The following is an 18,345-nucleotide window of genomic DNA, read 5'->3' as shown; positions in this document are numbered from 1 at the left end:
TTGCTTTCAACTTGTAACATGTATATCTCATGGATATTGTCAACATAAAGTAATATAACAAGTGCAATATGCAAGTATGTAGGAATCAATGCACAGTTCACACAAGTGTTTGCTTCTTAAGGTGGAAGGAGATAGGTAAACTGACTCAACAATAAAAGTAAAAGAATGGTCCTTCAACGAGGAAAGCATCGATTGCTGTATTTGTGCTAGAGCTTTTATTTTGAAAACATGAAACAATTTTGTCAACGGTAGTAATAAAGCATATGAGTTATGAAAATTATATCTTACAAGTTGCAAGCCTCATGCATAGTATACTAATAGTGCCCGCACCTCGTCCTACTTAACTTGGACTACCGGATCTTCGCATGCCATGTTTCAACCAAGTGTCACAAAGGGGTACCTCCATGCCGCCTGTACAAAGGTCTAAGGAGAAAGCTCGCATTTCGGATTTCTCGCTTTTGATTATTCTCAACTTAGACATCCATACCGGGACAACATGGACAACGAGATAATGGACTCCTCTTAAATGCATAAGCATGTAGCAAAGTTATTATTCTCATATGAGATTGAGGATATATGTCCAAAACTGAAACTTCCACCATGGTTCATGGCTTTAGTTAGCGGCCCAATGTTCTTCTCTAACAATTTTGCATGCTCCAACCACTAAAATGATAGACCTTCGGACAAGACGGACATGCATAGCAACTCACATGATATTCAACAATAGTTGATGGCGTTCCCCAGAAGCATGGTTATCGCACAACAAGCAACTTAATAAAATATAAAGTGCATAAGTACATATTCAATACTACGATAGTTTTTAAGGCTATTTTGTCCCATGAGCTATATATTGCAAAGGTGAATGATGGAATTTTAAAGGTAGCACTCAAGCAATTTACTTTGGAATGGCGGAGAAATACCATGTAGTAGGTAGGTATGGTGGACACAAATGGCATAGTAGTTGGCTCAAGGATTTTGGATGCATGAGAAGTATTCCCTCTCGATACAAGGTTTAGGCTAGCAAGGTTATTTGAAGCAAACTCAAGGATGAACAAGTGCAGCAAGACTCACATAAAAGACATATTGTAAACATTATAAGACTCTACACTGTCTTCCTTGTTGTTCAAAACTCAATACTAGATATTATCTAGACCTTAGAGAAACCAAATATGCAAATCAAATTTTAGCAAGCTCTATGTATTTCTTCATTAATGGGTGCAAAGCATATGATGCAAGAGCTTAAACATGAGCACAACAATTACCAAGTATCACATTATCCAAGACATTTTAGAATTACTACATGTAGCATTTTCCAATTCCAACCATATAACAATTTAACGAAGAAGAAACTTCGCCTTGAACATTATGAGTAAAGCCTAAGGACACATGTGTCCATATGCAACAGCGGAGCGTGTCTCTCTCCCACAAAGTGAATGCTAGGATCCATCTTATTCAAACAAAAACAAAAACGAAAACAAACCGACGCTCCAAGCAAAGAATACAAGATGTGATTGAATAAAAATATAGTTTCGGGGGAGGAACCTGATGATGTTGTCGATGAAGAAGGGGATGCCTTGGGCATCCCCAAGCTTAGACGCTTGAGTCTTCTTAAAATATGCAGGGGTGAACCACGGGGGCATCCCCAAGCTTAGAGCTTTCACTCCTCTTGATCATAGTATATCATTCTCCTCTCTTGACCCTTGAAAACTTCCTTCACACCAAACTTCAAGCAAACTCATTAGAGGGTTAGTGCACAATTAATAATTCACTCATTCAGAGGTGACACAATCATTATTTTCACTTCTGGACATTGCATAATGCTACTGGACATTAATGGATCAAAGAAATAAATCCAACATAGCAAAAGAGGCAATGCGAAATAAAAGGCAGAATCTGTCAAAAACAGAACAGTCCGTAAAGACGAATTTAGTAATGGCACCAGACTTGCTCAAATGGAAAAACTCAAAACTAATGAAAGTTGCGTACATATCTGAGGATCACGCTCGTAAATTGGCAGATTTTTTCGAATTTTCTACAGAGAACTGTGCCCAGATTCGTGACAGACAGCAATGCTGTTTCTGCGCAGCGATCCCAAATATAACATCAACTTTGACATAGAAACTTTACTTGGCACAAAAACATGATAAGGAGAGGTTGCTACAGTAGTAAACAACTTCCAAGACTCAACAAAACAAAAAATTGCTGTAGGTAAAAACATGGGTTGTCTCCCATAAGCGCTTTTCTTTAACGCCTTTCAGCTAGGCGCAGAAAGTGCAAATCAAGTAACATCGAGAGTAGAAGCATCAACATCATAGCTTGTTCTAATAATAGAATCAAAAGGCAACTTCATTCTCTTTCTAGGGAAGTGTTCCATACCTTTCTTGAGAGGAAATTGATATTTAATATTACCTTCCCTCATATCAATAACGAGCACCAACGGTTCGAAGAAAAGGTCTTCCCAACACAATTGGACAAGATGCATTGCATTCGATATCCAAGACAACAAAATCAACGGGGACAAGGTTATTGTTAACCGTAATATGCACATTATCAATCCTCCCCAAAGGTTTCTTTTTAACATTATCGGCAAGATTAACATCCAAATAACAATTCTTCAATGGTGGCAAGTCAAGCATATCATAAATCTTTTTAGGCATAACAGAAATACTTGCACCAAGATCACATAAAGCATTACATTCAAAGTCATTGAATTTCATTTTAATGATGGGCTCCCAACCATCCTCTAACTTTCTAGGAATAGAAGTTTCAAGTTTTAGTTTCTCTTCTCTAGCTTTTATGAGAGCATTTGTAATATGTTTTGTAAAGGCTAAATTTATAGCACTAGCATTAGGACTTTTAGCAAGTTTTTGTAAGAACTTTATAACTTCAGAGATGTGGCAATCATCAAAATCTAAATCATTATGAGCTACAGCAATGGGATCATTGTTCCCAAGGTTGGAAAAAATTTCAGCGGTTTTATCACAAGCGGTTTCGAGCGGTTTTAGCAATTTCAGGCAGTTTTGTTCGCTTTGCACTAGGAGTAGAAACATTGCCAACACCAATTATTTTACCATTGATAGTAGGAGGTGCAGCAACATGTGAAGAATTAGCATTACTAGTGGTGGTAATAGTCCAAACTTTAGCTACATTATTCTCTTTAGCTAGTTTTTCATTTTCTTCTCTATCCCACCTAGCACGCAGTTCAGCCATTAATCTTATATTCTCATTAATTCTAACTTGGATGGCATTTGCTGTAGTAGTAATCTTATTATCAATATCATTATTAGGCATAACTTTCAATTTTAAAAGATTAACATCGGAGGCAAGCCTATCAACTCTAGAAGCAATAGTATCAATTTTATCAAGCTTTTCCTCAACAGATTTGTTAAAAGCAGTTTGTGTACTAATAAATTCTTTAAGCATGGCTTCAAGACCAGAGGGTACATTCCTATTATTATTGTAAGAATTCCCATAAGAATTACCATAACCATTACCATTAGCAGAAGGATATGGCCTATAGTTATTACCGAGTTGTTCCTATAAGCATTGTTGTTGAAATTATTATTTTTAATGAAATTCACATCAACATTTTCTTCTTGAGCAACCAATGAAGCTAAAGGAACATTATTTGGATCTACATTAGATCTACCATTCACAAGCATAGACATAATCACATCAATCTTATCATTCAAGGAAGAGGTTTCTTCAACGAGAATTTACCTTCTTACCTTGTGGAGCTCTTTCCGTGTGCCATTCAGAGTAATTTATCATCATATTATCAAGAAGTTTTGTAGCCGCCCCCAATGTGATGGACATAAAGGTACCTCCAGCAGCTGAATCCAATAAATTCCGCGAAGAAAAATTTAGTCCTGCATAGAAGGTTTGGATGATCATCCAAGTAGTCGATCCATGGGTTGGGCAATTCTTTACCAAAGTTTTCATTCTCTCCCAAGCTTGAGCAACATGTTCAGTATCTAATTGTTTAAAATTCATTATGCTACTTCTCAAAGATATAATTTTAGCGGGAGGATAATATCTACCAATAAAAGCATCCTTGCATTTAGTCCATGAATCAATACTATTCTTAGGCAAAGATAGCAACCAATCTTTAGCTCTTCCTCTTAATGAGAAAGGAAACACTTTCAATTTAATAATATCACCATCTACATCTTTATACTTTTGCATTTCACAAAGTTCAACAAAATTATTGAGATGGGCAGCAGCATCATCGGAACTAGCACCGGAAAATTGTTCTCTCATAACAAGATTTAGTAAAGCAGGTTTAATTTCAAAGAATTCTGCTGTAGTAGCGAGGTGGAGCAATAGGTGTGCATAGGAAATCATTATTATTTGCATTTGTGAAGTCACACAATTTAGTATTTTCAGGGGTATTCATTTTAGCAACGGTAAATAAAACAAACTAGATAAAGTAAATGCAAGTAACTAATTTTTTTGTGTTTTTGATATAGAGAGCAAGACAGTAAATATAGTAAAACTAGCAACTAATTTTTTTGTGTTTTGTTTAGGTGCAGCAAACAAAGTAGTAAATAAAATAAAGCAAGACAAAAACAAAGTAAAGAGATTGAGAAGTGGAGACTCCCCTTGCAGCGTGTCTTGATCTCCCCGGCAACGGCGCCGAGAAAATTATGCTTGATGGCGTGTAACTCACACGTTCGTTGGGAACCCCAAGAGGAAGGTATGATGCGCACGGTAGCAAGTTTTCCCTCGGAAAGAAACCAAGGTTTAATCGAACCGGTAGGAGCCAAGAAGCACGTTGAAGGTTGATGGTCGCGAAATGTGATGCGGCGCAACACCGGGGATTCGGCGCCAACTAGGAACCTGCACAACACAACCAAAGTACTTTGCCCCAACGAAACGGTGAGGTTGTCAATCTCACCGGCTTGCTGTAACAAAGGATTAAACGTATCGAGTGGAAGATGTTTGCAAAGAAAACAGTAAAACAAGTAGATTGTATGCTATGTAAAGAATAGGACCGGGGTCCACAGTTCACTAGAGGTGTCTCTCCCATAAGATAAAAGCATGTTGGGTGAACAAATTACGGTCGGGCAATTAACAAATAGAGAAAGGCATAACAATGCATATACATGACATGATAAATATAGTGAGATTTAATTGGGCATTACGACAAAGTACATAGACCGCCATCCAAGCTGCATCTATGCCTAAAAAGTCCACCTTCGGGTTATCGTCCGAACCCCCTCCGGTATTAAGTTGCAAAGCAACGGACAATTGCATTAAGTATGGTGCGTAATGTAATCAACAACTACATCCTTAGACATAGCATCAATGTTTTATCCCTAGTGGCAACGGCACATCACAACCTTAGAACTTTACGTCACTGATCCCAGATGTCAATGAAGGCATGAACCCACTATCGAGCATAAATACTCCCTCTTGGAGTTAAGAGTAAAAACTTGGCCGAGCCTCTACTAGTAACGGAGAGCATGCAAGATCATAAACAACACATGAACAATAGATTGATAATCACCATAATCATAGTACTCTCTATCCATCGGATCCCGACAAACACAACATATAGAATTACATATAGATGATCTTGATCATGTTAGGCAGCTCACAAGATCTAACAATGAAGCACAACAAGGAGAAGACGACCATCTAGCTACTGCTATGGACCCATGGTCCGGGGGTGAACTACTCACTCATCACTCCGGAGGCGACCATGGCGGTGTAGAGTCCTCCGGGAGATGAATCCCCTCTCCGGCGGGGTGCCGGAGGCGATCTCCGAATCCCCCGAGATGGGATTCGCGGCGGCGGCGTCTCGTAAGGTTTTCCGTATCGTGGCTCTCGGTGCTGGGGTTTTCGCGACGGAAGCTTTAAGTAGGCGGAGGGTCAACGCGAGGGGCCACACGAGGGGCCCGGGGGATAGGTCGGCGCGGCCGGGGCCTGGGCCGCGCCGGCCACCCCCTGGCCGCCTCGTGGCCCCACTTCGTTAGGTCTTCGGTCTTCCGGAAGCTTCGTGCAAAAATAGGACCACGGGCGAAAGTTTCGTCCAATTCCGAGAATATTTCTTTACTAGGATTTACTGAAACCAAAAACAGCGAGAAAACGGCAAGCGGCTCTTCGGCATCTTGTTAATAGGTTAGTTCCAGAAAATGCATAAATATGACATATAATGTGCATAAAACATGTAGGTATCATCAATAAAGTAGCATGGAACATAAGAAATTATCGATACGTTGGAGACGTATCATGGAGCATTTGGACTTTATGCTTCATGAGACCCGGAAGGACCTGGAGTTGACACGTGTCCACTCCCACCGTGCCCAGATGGCTTTGGCTCATCATGCTGACGCCATCAGGCTACTCGCCAAGGACCGCAGGTCACTCCGCCTGCAGCGCGCCAAGAATGTCGCTACTATCACCCGTCTTCGCGAGAAGATTCGCACCTTGGAAGTGACTGTCCGGACACAGCAGGACCAGATCCAGGAGATGGAGGAAGATGGAGAAGACATACAAGGAGGCAATGACTTCCTGAGTGACGACAACGACTTTGAGGATGACGAGTTCACTGATGAGGAGGACTACGAGTTTCTGGAGTCTGCAGAGGATGGGATCATTCCCATCGATGTGGATGAAGACCCTGAGGAATAGTTTCACTAGCTTCACTTACGTAGGTGTGAGTTGTATCCCGCACCATGTATCGTAGATTGTGGAAGAAGGGTTCTTAAAACCCTTAGTGCTTTAGCTTGTAATGTGTGATGTTTGTTGTGAATAAATAAAATATGTGTTATGTTCATCCTGAAAATATCTTAAGTTTAATTTTAAACTTACTCAAAATAAGCCATAGAAAATTTCCCTCTTACCTCATGATATATCTACATAATCAGATGGCACCCCCAAACCGCAACGCAAATCAGGATGCCATGATGCAACTACTGCAGACAATGATGGCATACCGGGAAGCCGAAAGAGCGGAACGCCAAGCAAACCTTGCTGCACTACAACAGATATCTCAGAACAATCAAGGCCATGGAAACCACGATCACCCTGGGTCAAAGCTGAAGAATTTCCAGAACACCAACCCTCCAATATTCAGCAAAACCGAAGAACCCTTGGATGCTGATGACTGGATCCAGACAATAGAAAACAACCTTGAAGTTGCGGGAGTTGAAGCCGCAGAAAAAGTACTGTTTGCCACCCACTACCTGTCAGGACCTGCAAGAGCCTGGTGGACTAGTGCCTGTGCAATGAATGCAGGACAAATGATGACATGGGAAGACTTCAAGCTGAAGTTCAGTAAGTACCATGTGCCCCAAGGATTAATCAAGAAAATGAGAGACGAGTTCCGCGAACTCAAACAAGGAAGAATGTCCGTGGTGGAATACCACGACAGGTTTCTCACTCTGTCAAGGTACGCCCCGGATGAGACCGACACAAATGAGAAGAGGAAGGAAAGATTTTTGAACGGACTGCACGACGAGATGCAAACTGTGTTAGTGAATATTCCGTTCGCTGACCTCGAAGCCCTCGTAGACTCAGCCATACAGATGGAAGGAAAGCTGCATCAGGCCAATGAGAACCGCAAACGCAGAATGATGAACCATAATGGACCCCACCATACCCAGAAGCACCGCAATAACTCCTCTGGAGGATTCACTCCCAGAAACAACAGGCCACCTGCTCAGACTTATCGCCCCAACTACAGCAACAACAACGGAGGACCCCCGAAGCCCGGAGGCAACAACAATAACAACCGCAACCCCAACAGCCACCACAATAATGGGAACAACACCAACACCAACACTGGCCCGAGAACTAGAAGTAATGCCATCCCCGTCACCCCGAAGGACAAATCAACGGGAAACTGCTACGAATGTGGAGTTGTGGGCCACTTTTCCAAAGAATGCCCCAAGAAGATTGCCAAGATCGCTGCCAACACCGCTGCACCTGTCCAGCAACAGCGTCGCTTCGCAGGTAGAAGGAACCAGAACAACAATAACGGACGTTTCTACCACATGACTGCCACTGAAGCTCAGGAAGCACCCCAGACCCTGACAAGTATGCCTTCCTGTTAATCAAAATGCTCAATCTCTCTTAGGAACCTAACTCCTCTTAAAATCTCGGGACGAGATTTGTTTAAGGGGGAAGGGTTTGTAACATCCCAAAAATTTCAAAACAAAACAAACAAAGTTCCCTAGTTCCAAATTTTGGAACCAACAAAAACTTTTATTAAATTAAGATTGATACATAATAAGCTTATATAACTCTTGTGCTATTGCCATGATTGCTTGTTATGAGTATAGGAAATAATCTTAAACCCTAAACCTCACCCCTCTTCCCATTATTCTAGTGAAAATAAAACAAAAGGAAATTAAATAGGAAAAAGGCATATGTGCCTATGGCTACAATTATAAATATTTATCCTAGACCTTTTTACTTTACTTAAAGGATTGGAAAAGCTTTACACACCTTATATAGTACTTCTTAAATCATCTCTAGGTTGAAACCAAAAAGAATAAAAAGAAAACTAAAAATGCCATAGAGGCATATGAGAGTAAAATAGTAAATAAGGGAATTTAAGAAAATTAACCCTAGGACTTGTTGTGAATGGTTGGATCACCTCCATATATCATGTCAACATTCAACAAAACCAATTGGGCCAAACCAAGTCAAAGTAAAAATAAAATACCACATATGCATATGTGACACATGGGCATTTCACCAAACATTGACCTATGTCTTCAAACCTTGACCAAATGGTGTGAAACCCTCTCTAAACCTAATATAACACTAAATGGACCCTAACCCATGCTCAAGTGAAGCAAGAACAACCCTAGTACAAGTTATGAAAATTGGACACCTCATTCCTTATGTGTTAAGGCCAAAATTGCAAATCTTTGAACAAGACCATTTGATTTAGTTTCAATGCTCTTAAAATGTTTCTAAACTCATAAGAACCACATTAGAGTCAACCAAAGTCAAATCAAATGGATAGAAATCAAATAGGGAGAGAATTCCCAAAATTCACTCACATACACATATGCCAAAATGCAAATCCTCCACCAAGGCCAAATTTGCTTGCCCCATGGCTTCTAAAATACTTCAATATGATAAACTAACACAATTGCATCATTGGATCAAGAATTAAATCAAAGCAAAACTCAAATTCAACATACATGTGATAATGGTCATTTTGTCACTTTATAAAATGTTCCCCTCTTTACCCCTCTGGCTTTGACTTTTCTTCAACTAAACTTGGTCAACTATGACCATGTCATCCAAGACCACATGAAGGTCAACAACTTTCATGTTGACCATCATGGATAATATTGACTAGGTTGACCAGAATAAGATTGACAAGTGGAGACTTTGAATCTGTGTGAAGATGAGCACATTTTGGAATTCTTGTAAACTTTCACCAAAATGAGCACCACCACCACCATTCCAACACACTAATTATATAAATGAACTCCACCAAAAAGAATTGCAAAATTCTAAAATTTTCTTCATGCGGCCATATCATCGAACACCTTGCAGGCATGGATCATATATGTGCACACATGCTATTATCCAGTGGGTTTTGGCCTAAACCACCTCTAGCTGGTGATGATCATCACCTCTCTACACCCCTGCATCCCTACATGTCCTTTCCTTGGTCGATTAAAGTGAATGGAGCACTTTTTCTTCTCCATGCCGTGTACCATGCCACCCCCATTGCCACTCATCACTTCTACCCCTCTCTGGCCTATCAAACCTTGTCAAATAGCTTTCCCAGAAGATCCTGAACATGCTTGACACGATCATTTTCCAAATCCTGCACGACAACCCTGGGACGCGACGTGATCACCGCGTGTGGACACGCCAGAGCGTGCACCGGCGTGTCCCTGGACGCCGCAGTACACGTCCTCGCCTGGCACCTCTCGTCCTTCCCTCGTCTTGTCCTCGTGCACGCACACACTACACCGCACCCGAACCCCGCTAGACACGCCCGCTAGCTCGCGCCCGCCCCATCAACGCCGCCATGATCGACGACCTGCCGCCACGGTACTGCAAGGACAGCACCGTCGCCAGAGCGCCACAGGCCATCATTTGGAGCGCCATCAAGCGCGCTAGCCTCGCCTAGCCGTCGCCTACACAGCGCGCATCCTAGCCTGCCTCTTCGCGCGCCGTAGACGCCGCGCCATGGTCGACCCTTCCCAGCACATCACGGCCACCATGCGATGCTATAAATAGCGACGATCGGCGCCTTCTCCCTGCATCCCATCCACTCCTCTCTTCTCACTGAGCATTCCCCACTGATCAATTGCACTAGAACTCGCCGGAGTCGCCCCAATTCGAAGCTCGGACCCGCCGGAGCTCGCAGATCATCGCCAACGATTGGAGCAGCCCCGAGCCTCGCCATTGTACCGAGAGCTTCGTCTGCCTCGCCAACGTCGCCTCGAACCTCGCCAGCAACCTCCGGCGACCCACAGCGCCCTCCGACCCCCTAGGTACGCCGCCAGCACGCCGGCATCTCGTCGGAGACGACGAAGCCCCTCGACCGTGCGATCAGGTTCTGATCGGACGGATCACGTCGCTCGTACCGCTTCGCGCGGTTAAGAGGCACTGACGGGTGGCTCCCACCTCGTCAGGCGGCCCGCGCACACGGGCTGTGTGCTGGGCCGTGTTATTCGGTTTAAATCCATTCGGCCCAGTTTCGTTTAAATTAGTTAGCCCGTGTTGTTTTCCCGCGTGGCCCATTAATTCAAATTCGATTTAATCCATTTAGTTCAAATTCAATACTGGTGCCAACTTCAAATTTAAATAGTTTAAATTCTACTGAACCAAATTTAGCAAATTTTATATATTTAGAAAGCTCAGGAAATTATCTAAACAGTGGCACTGGCCTCATGTCCAAATTCGAAATTAAATTTAAATGATAAAAATAACAAGGCAGGGACTTTTCTGACTTCAAATAAATATTAGAAATTATCTAGAAATGATCTTAAGTTGATTCCAACTCTAATAAATCACATTTGACATAATATAATTTATTATGCAAAAATATAGCATGGTTGTTTTGCATGATTATAAACTAGAGTTAAATAATGGCTATGGAACCATTTCTAGTTCATTTAATAAATACACATAGAATTATTTAAATAGTATGAGGGCTTCTCTCTCATTTAAATTGTGATCTTAAGTAATTCAAATAGAGGTACTGACCTAGATCAAATAAGTCTCATGATTGGTTAATTAGAGAGGTTAATCATTTAGAGGATAGTTTAACTTATATGAGGTATAGTTTCTCACATAAACCATTTGTCCAAATATTTCAATAAGAATTAATAATACATAATTAATAACCCATAGGTTTATATTTGAAAATATTTAATCATTCTCATAAGTAGTATTTAAATATTTCAAACCTATTTATTGAATCATATAATAGACTTTGGTCTCATTTAAATCTTACCTCAACCAAAGTAATATGAAGTAGATCCCATGATCAAGTAAAATTCACTTTTAATGAATGAATAATAGTAAACCATTACAAGGTGTTACTAAAATAGTATGAGGTGCTCACCTCATTTAAATTATCTTTCTCAAATAATAGGAAGTAATGTGTTGACCTTTAATTCCCTAAGCTCATACTTGCTCCCTTATAAATCTTAAAGCTAAATAATAATTAAATTAATTAAATCACATGAGATGATGAATCTCATATAACACACTTTCTCAAAATACTAAGTGCAAGGTGTTGACCTTGGTCAACATGGGATCACCCCTGTTTATTTTAAGAATATTAAATCAACTCAATAATAGTCCTTTAAATTAGTTACAAATATGTGTTAAAACATATGAGAGATACTCCTCTCATTTAAATCTTGTTCTCAAGTAATACAATATGAGGTAGTAATCATAATTCAAGTAACCTCATCTTGAATTATTGAGTGGCCTTAAAACACTACCATGTTAACATTAAATTGCATGAGGTATGGAACCTCATTTAAATCATTTTCTCAAATGGTAAGTATGAAGAGGTTGACTTTAGTCAACCTAGGTCATATATTATTCATAAGAGAAATTAAATCTTAAAAAGATTCAATGAGAGGAAATAATTTTCTCACATACTAAAGAGAAACCCTAACTCCATTTTTCAATAAGAGGAAATTATTTTTCTATTATTAAATAAGGAAACCCTAGCATAATCTTGTAATAAATATTAAGTAGTAATGCTAGATCATTGTGTGAGCCACTAAGGCTACTTAAGACTACTTAAGTATTGTTTGGTGATTGTATCCTCGTATTCGTTTATAGACGCTAGTACCGGAGACTCGTCAAGAGGAGGAGGTATTCTACCAAGAGGAAGAAGAAGAATACTTTGATCACTTCACCAATCAAGGCAAGCTAGTATTCTTGCAAGCTAATATTGATATTACTCCTACAAGCAAGATAACATTCTTGCAAGCTAGTCTACTGCAAGCTAATATTCTTGCAAGATACCCTAAGGCAAAGCTCTACAAGAGCAAGGCCTCATCCCCATTTAATTCATGCTTAATGATCCTATCCCAAGTTTTTACCTTACAAGTTTTTGACTTTGGTTTATCAAAGCTTAACCTTTGATTTATGATTCACTTGGTCTAGAGTAGAACAATACTTGATTTAGATTGGCACTCCTCAAAGCTAGATAGCACCCCTCATATAGTTGCTATTTGCTAATCAACGAAAAAAATTGGATTACTCTAGATGGGAACTTGTGACTTTGAAATGAAGTTGAAACCTTGGAATGATGGTTCATTCCATTGAATGACTTTGAAGGTGAATATGACCATGAGAAGATGGTGATTTTTGATATAAAACTGATGGTTGGGTTCGGATGCGATACCATTCCAAATTTTGAAAGTACCCCCACAATACCCAAAATGGGTACGGGCTTAACTAGAAATTTATGTGCTTTAGTATGGGTTCCCTCTAAACAAGCGTCATAGGGGTTATGCCAAGGGCTGCCTCCGAAGCAATATGAGATATTGCGAAATGACGTGAAAGAGGTGAATTGTCCGGCCCAAGCCCTGTGCAGTTCCCGGGTTAACAGGTTGGTTCTCACCGGGAGGCCAAGCTCATGTGGAGAGGTGCCTGTACTAGAGTATATAAGTGAAAGGTTATGGTTGGTAGTCCGCATACGGAGTATGATAAATCAGGGCCAGCTAACCTCGACGGATTATTGCAAATATTGTGGCACAAGTGTACGACCTCTGCAGAGTGTAGAACTATTCGAATAGCCGTGTCCACGGTTACGGACGATTGGAAAGGCCATACCGTTCCGTCATCGGACCATTTTCAAAAATGTGACTCAGTGACTGGTGACTTGAAGTCGACCGGTGAATGGTGACTTGAGTTGGACCACAACAGAGTTGTGGGAATGACACTAATGTTCCCACTTGAGTTAGTCTATTTGATTCAAGCATCTTTACTAAATGTTTATGAAATAAACTTGGCTTTATGCAAATAAACCTAGAGCTTAGTTTCCCCTTACCACAATTAATAGTGCTTACACTAGTATTAGTTTGCGAGTACTTTAAAAGTACTCATGGCTTTGTCCCTGGCTATTCAAATGGCCAGACTATGAAGGTGAACAGTTGTACGAGGGAGATGGACAGCAGAACGTCTACGACAACTAGGACCGCTCCGACGTCAACCGTTGCTCGTGGAACGGATGGACCACGACCGTTACTTCGCTTCCGCTATGTGTTTTGTAATAGGATCTCTAGATCCACTATGTTGTATTAAGACTGGATCATGTGATCCTTTGTTGTAAGACGATTATGTGTTGTAATAAATGATGTGTTGTGATATCAAGCTATTATGTCTCGCAAAAACAATATTCCTGGGATTGCGAGGAATGGCATAATAGGCATCTGGACTTAAAAACCCGGGTGTTGACACGTCTGGCCGGATGTAGTCGATGCGGCGGACGCAATCGATGAAGAGGACGCAGTCGATGTTGGATTCGATGCATGGAAAACAAAAAAATCTATCGCAAAGACGATTAAACTTAAGATCCAATCTATGAAAAAAAGGCAAGATCTAATCTGTGAGATCGGAGCAACGAGATAGATGAGAAACTAACCCTTGAAGATCCAAAGCCTTAAGGATATCTGGTCTCGTGGTTGATGAAGAGGTTCCTTCTGGTGCTGCAAACCGGCAGCAGTTTCGTACTCGGTCACACGTACGGTGTCGATGAAGACCTTCCTCTCCCCGTTCCAGCGGGCAGTGAAGATAGTAGATCCCCTCGGAATCCCAGCAGCACGACGGTGTGGTGGTGGTGGTGGAGGCGAATTCCTGCAGGGCTTCTCCTAAGCCAGAGCAGGAAGAAGCAGGAGGGAGGAGAGGTGGCGGCTAGGGTTGGGTGAAGGGCCAAGTGGCCGGCCACCCCTCTCCTCTATTTATAGAGGGAGGGTGCGGCCAGGGTTGCCCCCTTGGCCCACCTGCTCCTAGGGCCGACGCATGGGGAGGGGGGATTTCCTTCCCCCCTCCAAGTCTTCGCCCCTAATTTTTAGGGATTTGATCTTATCCCCTTGCGATTCGATCTTATCTCTTGGGGGCTGGCCGGCTGGGCCTCTTGGGCCTGCTGCACCTAGCCCATGAGGACCCCGCAGCATTCCCTCGGCCCATGTGGCCCCTCCCGCGGTGGTGGGCCCACCGGTGGCCCTCTACAACCTTCTAGAAGCTCCGGTCAAAACACCAAAAAAAATCCCGAACCCCGGAAGATGACTTCCATTATATGAATCTTATTCTCCGGACCATTCCGGACCTCCTCGTGATGTCCTGGATCTCATCCGAGACTTCAAACAATATTCGGTCTCCATCTAATATTTCATATCTACTAAACAACATCGAACCTTAAGTGTGTCACCCTACGGTTCGCGAACTATGCAGACATGATCGAGACACCTCTTTGATCAATAACCAATAGCGGGACCTGGAGATCCTTAATGGCTCCCACACATTCAACGATGACTTCGTGATCGAATGAACCATCAACATACGATACCGATTTCCTTTGTGTCGCGATACTTTACTTATCCGAGGTTCGATCATCGGTATCTCTATAACTAGTTCAACCTCGCTGCCGATAAGTACTCTTTACTCGTACCGTGATATGTCATCCCTTGTGACCTAGTCACATGCTTGCAAGCTAATTGGATGGCATTCCACCGAGAGGGCACAGAGTAAATCTATCCATCATTTGGATGGACAAATCCCACTATTGATTCATGAGCTTCAATTTATACTTTCAGAATACTTAATGCCACATTTATAACCGCTCATTTACGAAATGGTGTTTAATGTCATCAAAGCATCCATCCGGTGTAAGTGATTAACATGATCTCATGGTCGAAGGATTAGGTTACTATGTATTGAAAGCTTGTAGCAAAACAAACTTAATGACTTGATCATATGATATGCTTACTATGGGTGTGTGTCCATCACATCATTCTCCTAATGATATGATCTTGTTATTAATAACATTCAATGTTAATGATTAGAAAACTATGATCATCTATTAATCAACAAACTAGTTAAACGAGAGTAAGGATGGCAATTTTACCCACGGGTACGGGTACCCGCGGGTACCGTACCCACATGGGCAGGGTATGGGTACACTTTCATGCTCATGGGTAGTACCCATACCCTACCCGTTAAGTCATGGGTAGGGCACGGGTATAGCTTTGTACCCACGGGTATACCCATATCCTGCCTGTTTATTGATAATTTCTTATGTGACACGTCTACTTTTGTTTACTTGTAAGTTACTATATGAGAATGGGATTTTCATATTTTTTTAATTGTTATGTACTAAACTACTTGTTATCGAGTTAAGATAATTCATTTTTTAATCGATTTTTTATTAATAAATGTAAAATTATGAGTGACTTGTGTACAATTTAACCTACCCACCGGGTACCCAATGGGTACGGGTACCCGCCGGGTATGGGTATGGGTAAACTTTTATACCCATGGGCACGAGTATAGGTAGAAGTTTATACCCATCGACTATACGGGTATGGGTATGGTATTGCTCTACCCTGCCCATACCCTGCCCATTGCCATCATTGAACGAGAGGCTTACTAGGGACTCTGGTTGTTTACAAAACACACATGTATCAATGTTTCCACTCCATAGTATTCTTTTGTGATAATTTTGTCTGCAGTTTCTGAAATGCAAAAGAGCCCATCTACGGCAAAACCAAATTTGTCTTGCCCCGATGATTTTACGCCGCAAAACTGGGAATGCGGTGGGACGGGTAGCGAGCCCGGAGCCCATACCACTGTCGCGTGTATACTTAAACCAGATGCAGCAAATAAATTGCATCTTGTTACAGTGTTTGAACTGTGTAATCTTCCAAATGCCATATAGGTGGACCAAAAACATAACTCAATGCAATTCACACACGTTACAAGTCGTCCCTGACCAGATTCAGCATCTTCAGTGTTTGTGCTTGATTAGCTCTTGATTTAGGATCAGTCAGAATTTTGCTGGTAGTCACATAAATTTGTTTTCAGTTGCACTGGTTGCATAGTAATCAGCGGACTGAAAACCCAAGCCTAAGTACAGCCTGCACGGCCGACTAGTGCTTAAGAAGGTTGGCTTCAGAGGTACAATTCAGAACAGCAAGCGGACGTGGAGAACTGGAGGAACATATCAAAACAATCCAAGTATGATGTCTGAAATTAAAATGGGTTACTGCACAACTCCAGATTACGGTTCAGCAATTCACAAATTTAACCGATTATAAAGACCAAATTCACCTCTTTTACTGTTTCTTTCTTTCTCAGCGGCTCATTTCCTATAATCACGAATACAGAGATGAGGAAACCAATCCGGCAAAATTTTAGTCCAATGAATCATTGGACAACCAAATGAGAAGTATACAGATCCATGTACAATTGTAGGCTATCTAAACTCTTTCCGGAGCGAGTATCTGCCCGCCTTCGATCCCTCAGTAGCAGCAGCAAGCCCGTTCTTCACGGCCGGCCCCGCCTTTGGCAGCTCCACCGTCGCCGACCCCGCGTGCGGTTGGTGGACCAGAGCCTGCCGCCACTCGGCAACCGCGGACTCCGCAACGAGGAGGTTCGTGATGTCCCTTAGGGGCACCCGCCTCCGCGCCCTCCCGAGCCGCTTCAGCTTGCAGCTCTTGACGGCGACGCCGTGAAGACGAGCGACGGCGGCCGCCGCCGGAGCAGCCGCGGGCGGCAGGTTCTCCTTGTCGGCGCGGTCAACTGCCATCTGGGGCAGGAGCTGCCGCTCTTGGAACCGGGGCTCGGGGGTAGACTAGGCGGCGAGGTGGCTCGAATTGGAGCTTGGGATGGGACTGGGAGGATCTTCCATGGTATTTGTACAGGGGACATGGAGCCAGGGAGGGAAGAGAAGGCAAGATTTGAGTTTCGGGGGAAAATTTTGGCTGGAGACGAGTGGAGGGAGCGAATGGATCTGTGTTTCTTGCCATTTTTGGTCGGAGGCGTACATGAGCCGGCAAATCTTGAAAATTTTCGCGAAAAGTTTGGAGGAGATCGGAATTTGGGGCGGGGAGGGAAACGGAGAAGCGGGGCGCGCTGAAAACATTGTGCTGGCTCATGCCTACTGCGCTGCGCGGGGGCGAGGGAGAATCGATTTTTTATTTTTTTTGAGTTTGGGGGGAGAGTTGAGTCACACTGATGTTGTGTGTGAGAGGGCAATTCCGTTTTCATGAGGCCAAAATAGGCACTATGGATGTTTTTTAGATGGAAGGCTCGAAATGAGTTTGATTTTGAATTAACGAAGCTATCAACCGGCTAGAAGTTACACCAAAAGTTACAACACACACGCGCCAAACGCACACCACAAACCACAACAAAAGACAACATAGAAATGTCAAGCTCAAGCATCATTTTGATCCATGAAGAGGGTGTTATAAAAGCGACAGGCAAATAACGAAGAACGATAAAGGTAAAAGCAGCGGAGACACAAGATTTAATGTGGAAAACCCCTTCCACATTAAACAGGCCCAAGCCTCCGGCGACGGGCCTCGCTCCGCTCGTCAGAAGTTAGCCTTCATTTAGTATATGAATTTGGATCACAATACAACAAACTCCACCTTGAGACAAATTTCATCTTGTAGCATGAACTTCAACAATCTCCTGAACAACAAAGAAAAACACTTGCTGGCGCCAACAGCCACTTGGGCTAAACAGTTATACCAACCAAGCTCGAGCAAAGCTCAAACTTGGAAATAGGAATTGGCTTTGTCATCATATCAGCAGGATTATCATGAGTACTTATCTTGCATACCTTCAGTTTACCTTGAGCAACAATGTCGCGGACATAATGGTACTTGA

Source organism: Lolium rigidum, chromosome 1, assembly GCF_022539505.1.
Source record: "Lolium rigidum isolate FL_2022 chromosome 1, APGP_CSIRO_Lrig_0.1, whole genome shotgun sequence".
NCBI classification, from domain to species: Eukaryota; Viridiplantae; Streptophyta; class Magnoliopsida; order Poales; family Poaceae; genus Lolium; species Lolium rigidum.
The sequence above is the reverse complement of the archived record's forward strand: the minus strand, read 5'-3'. Positions refer to the sequence as shown.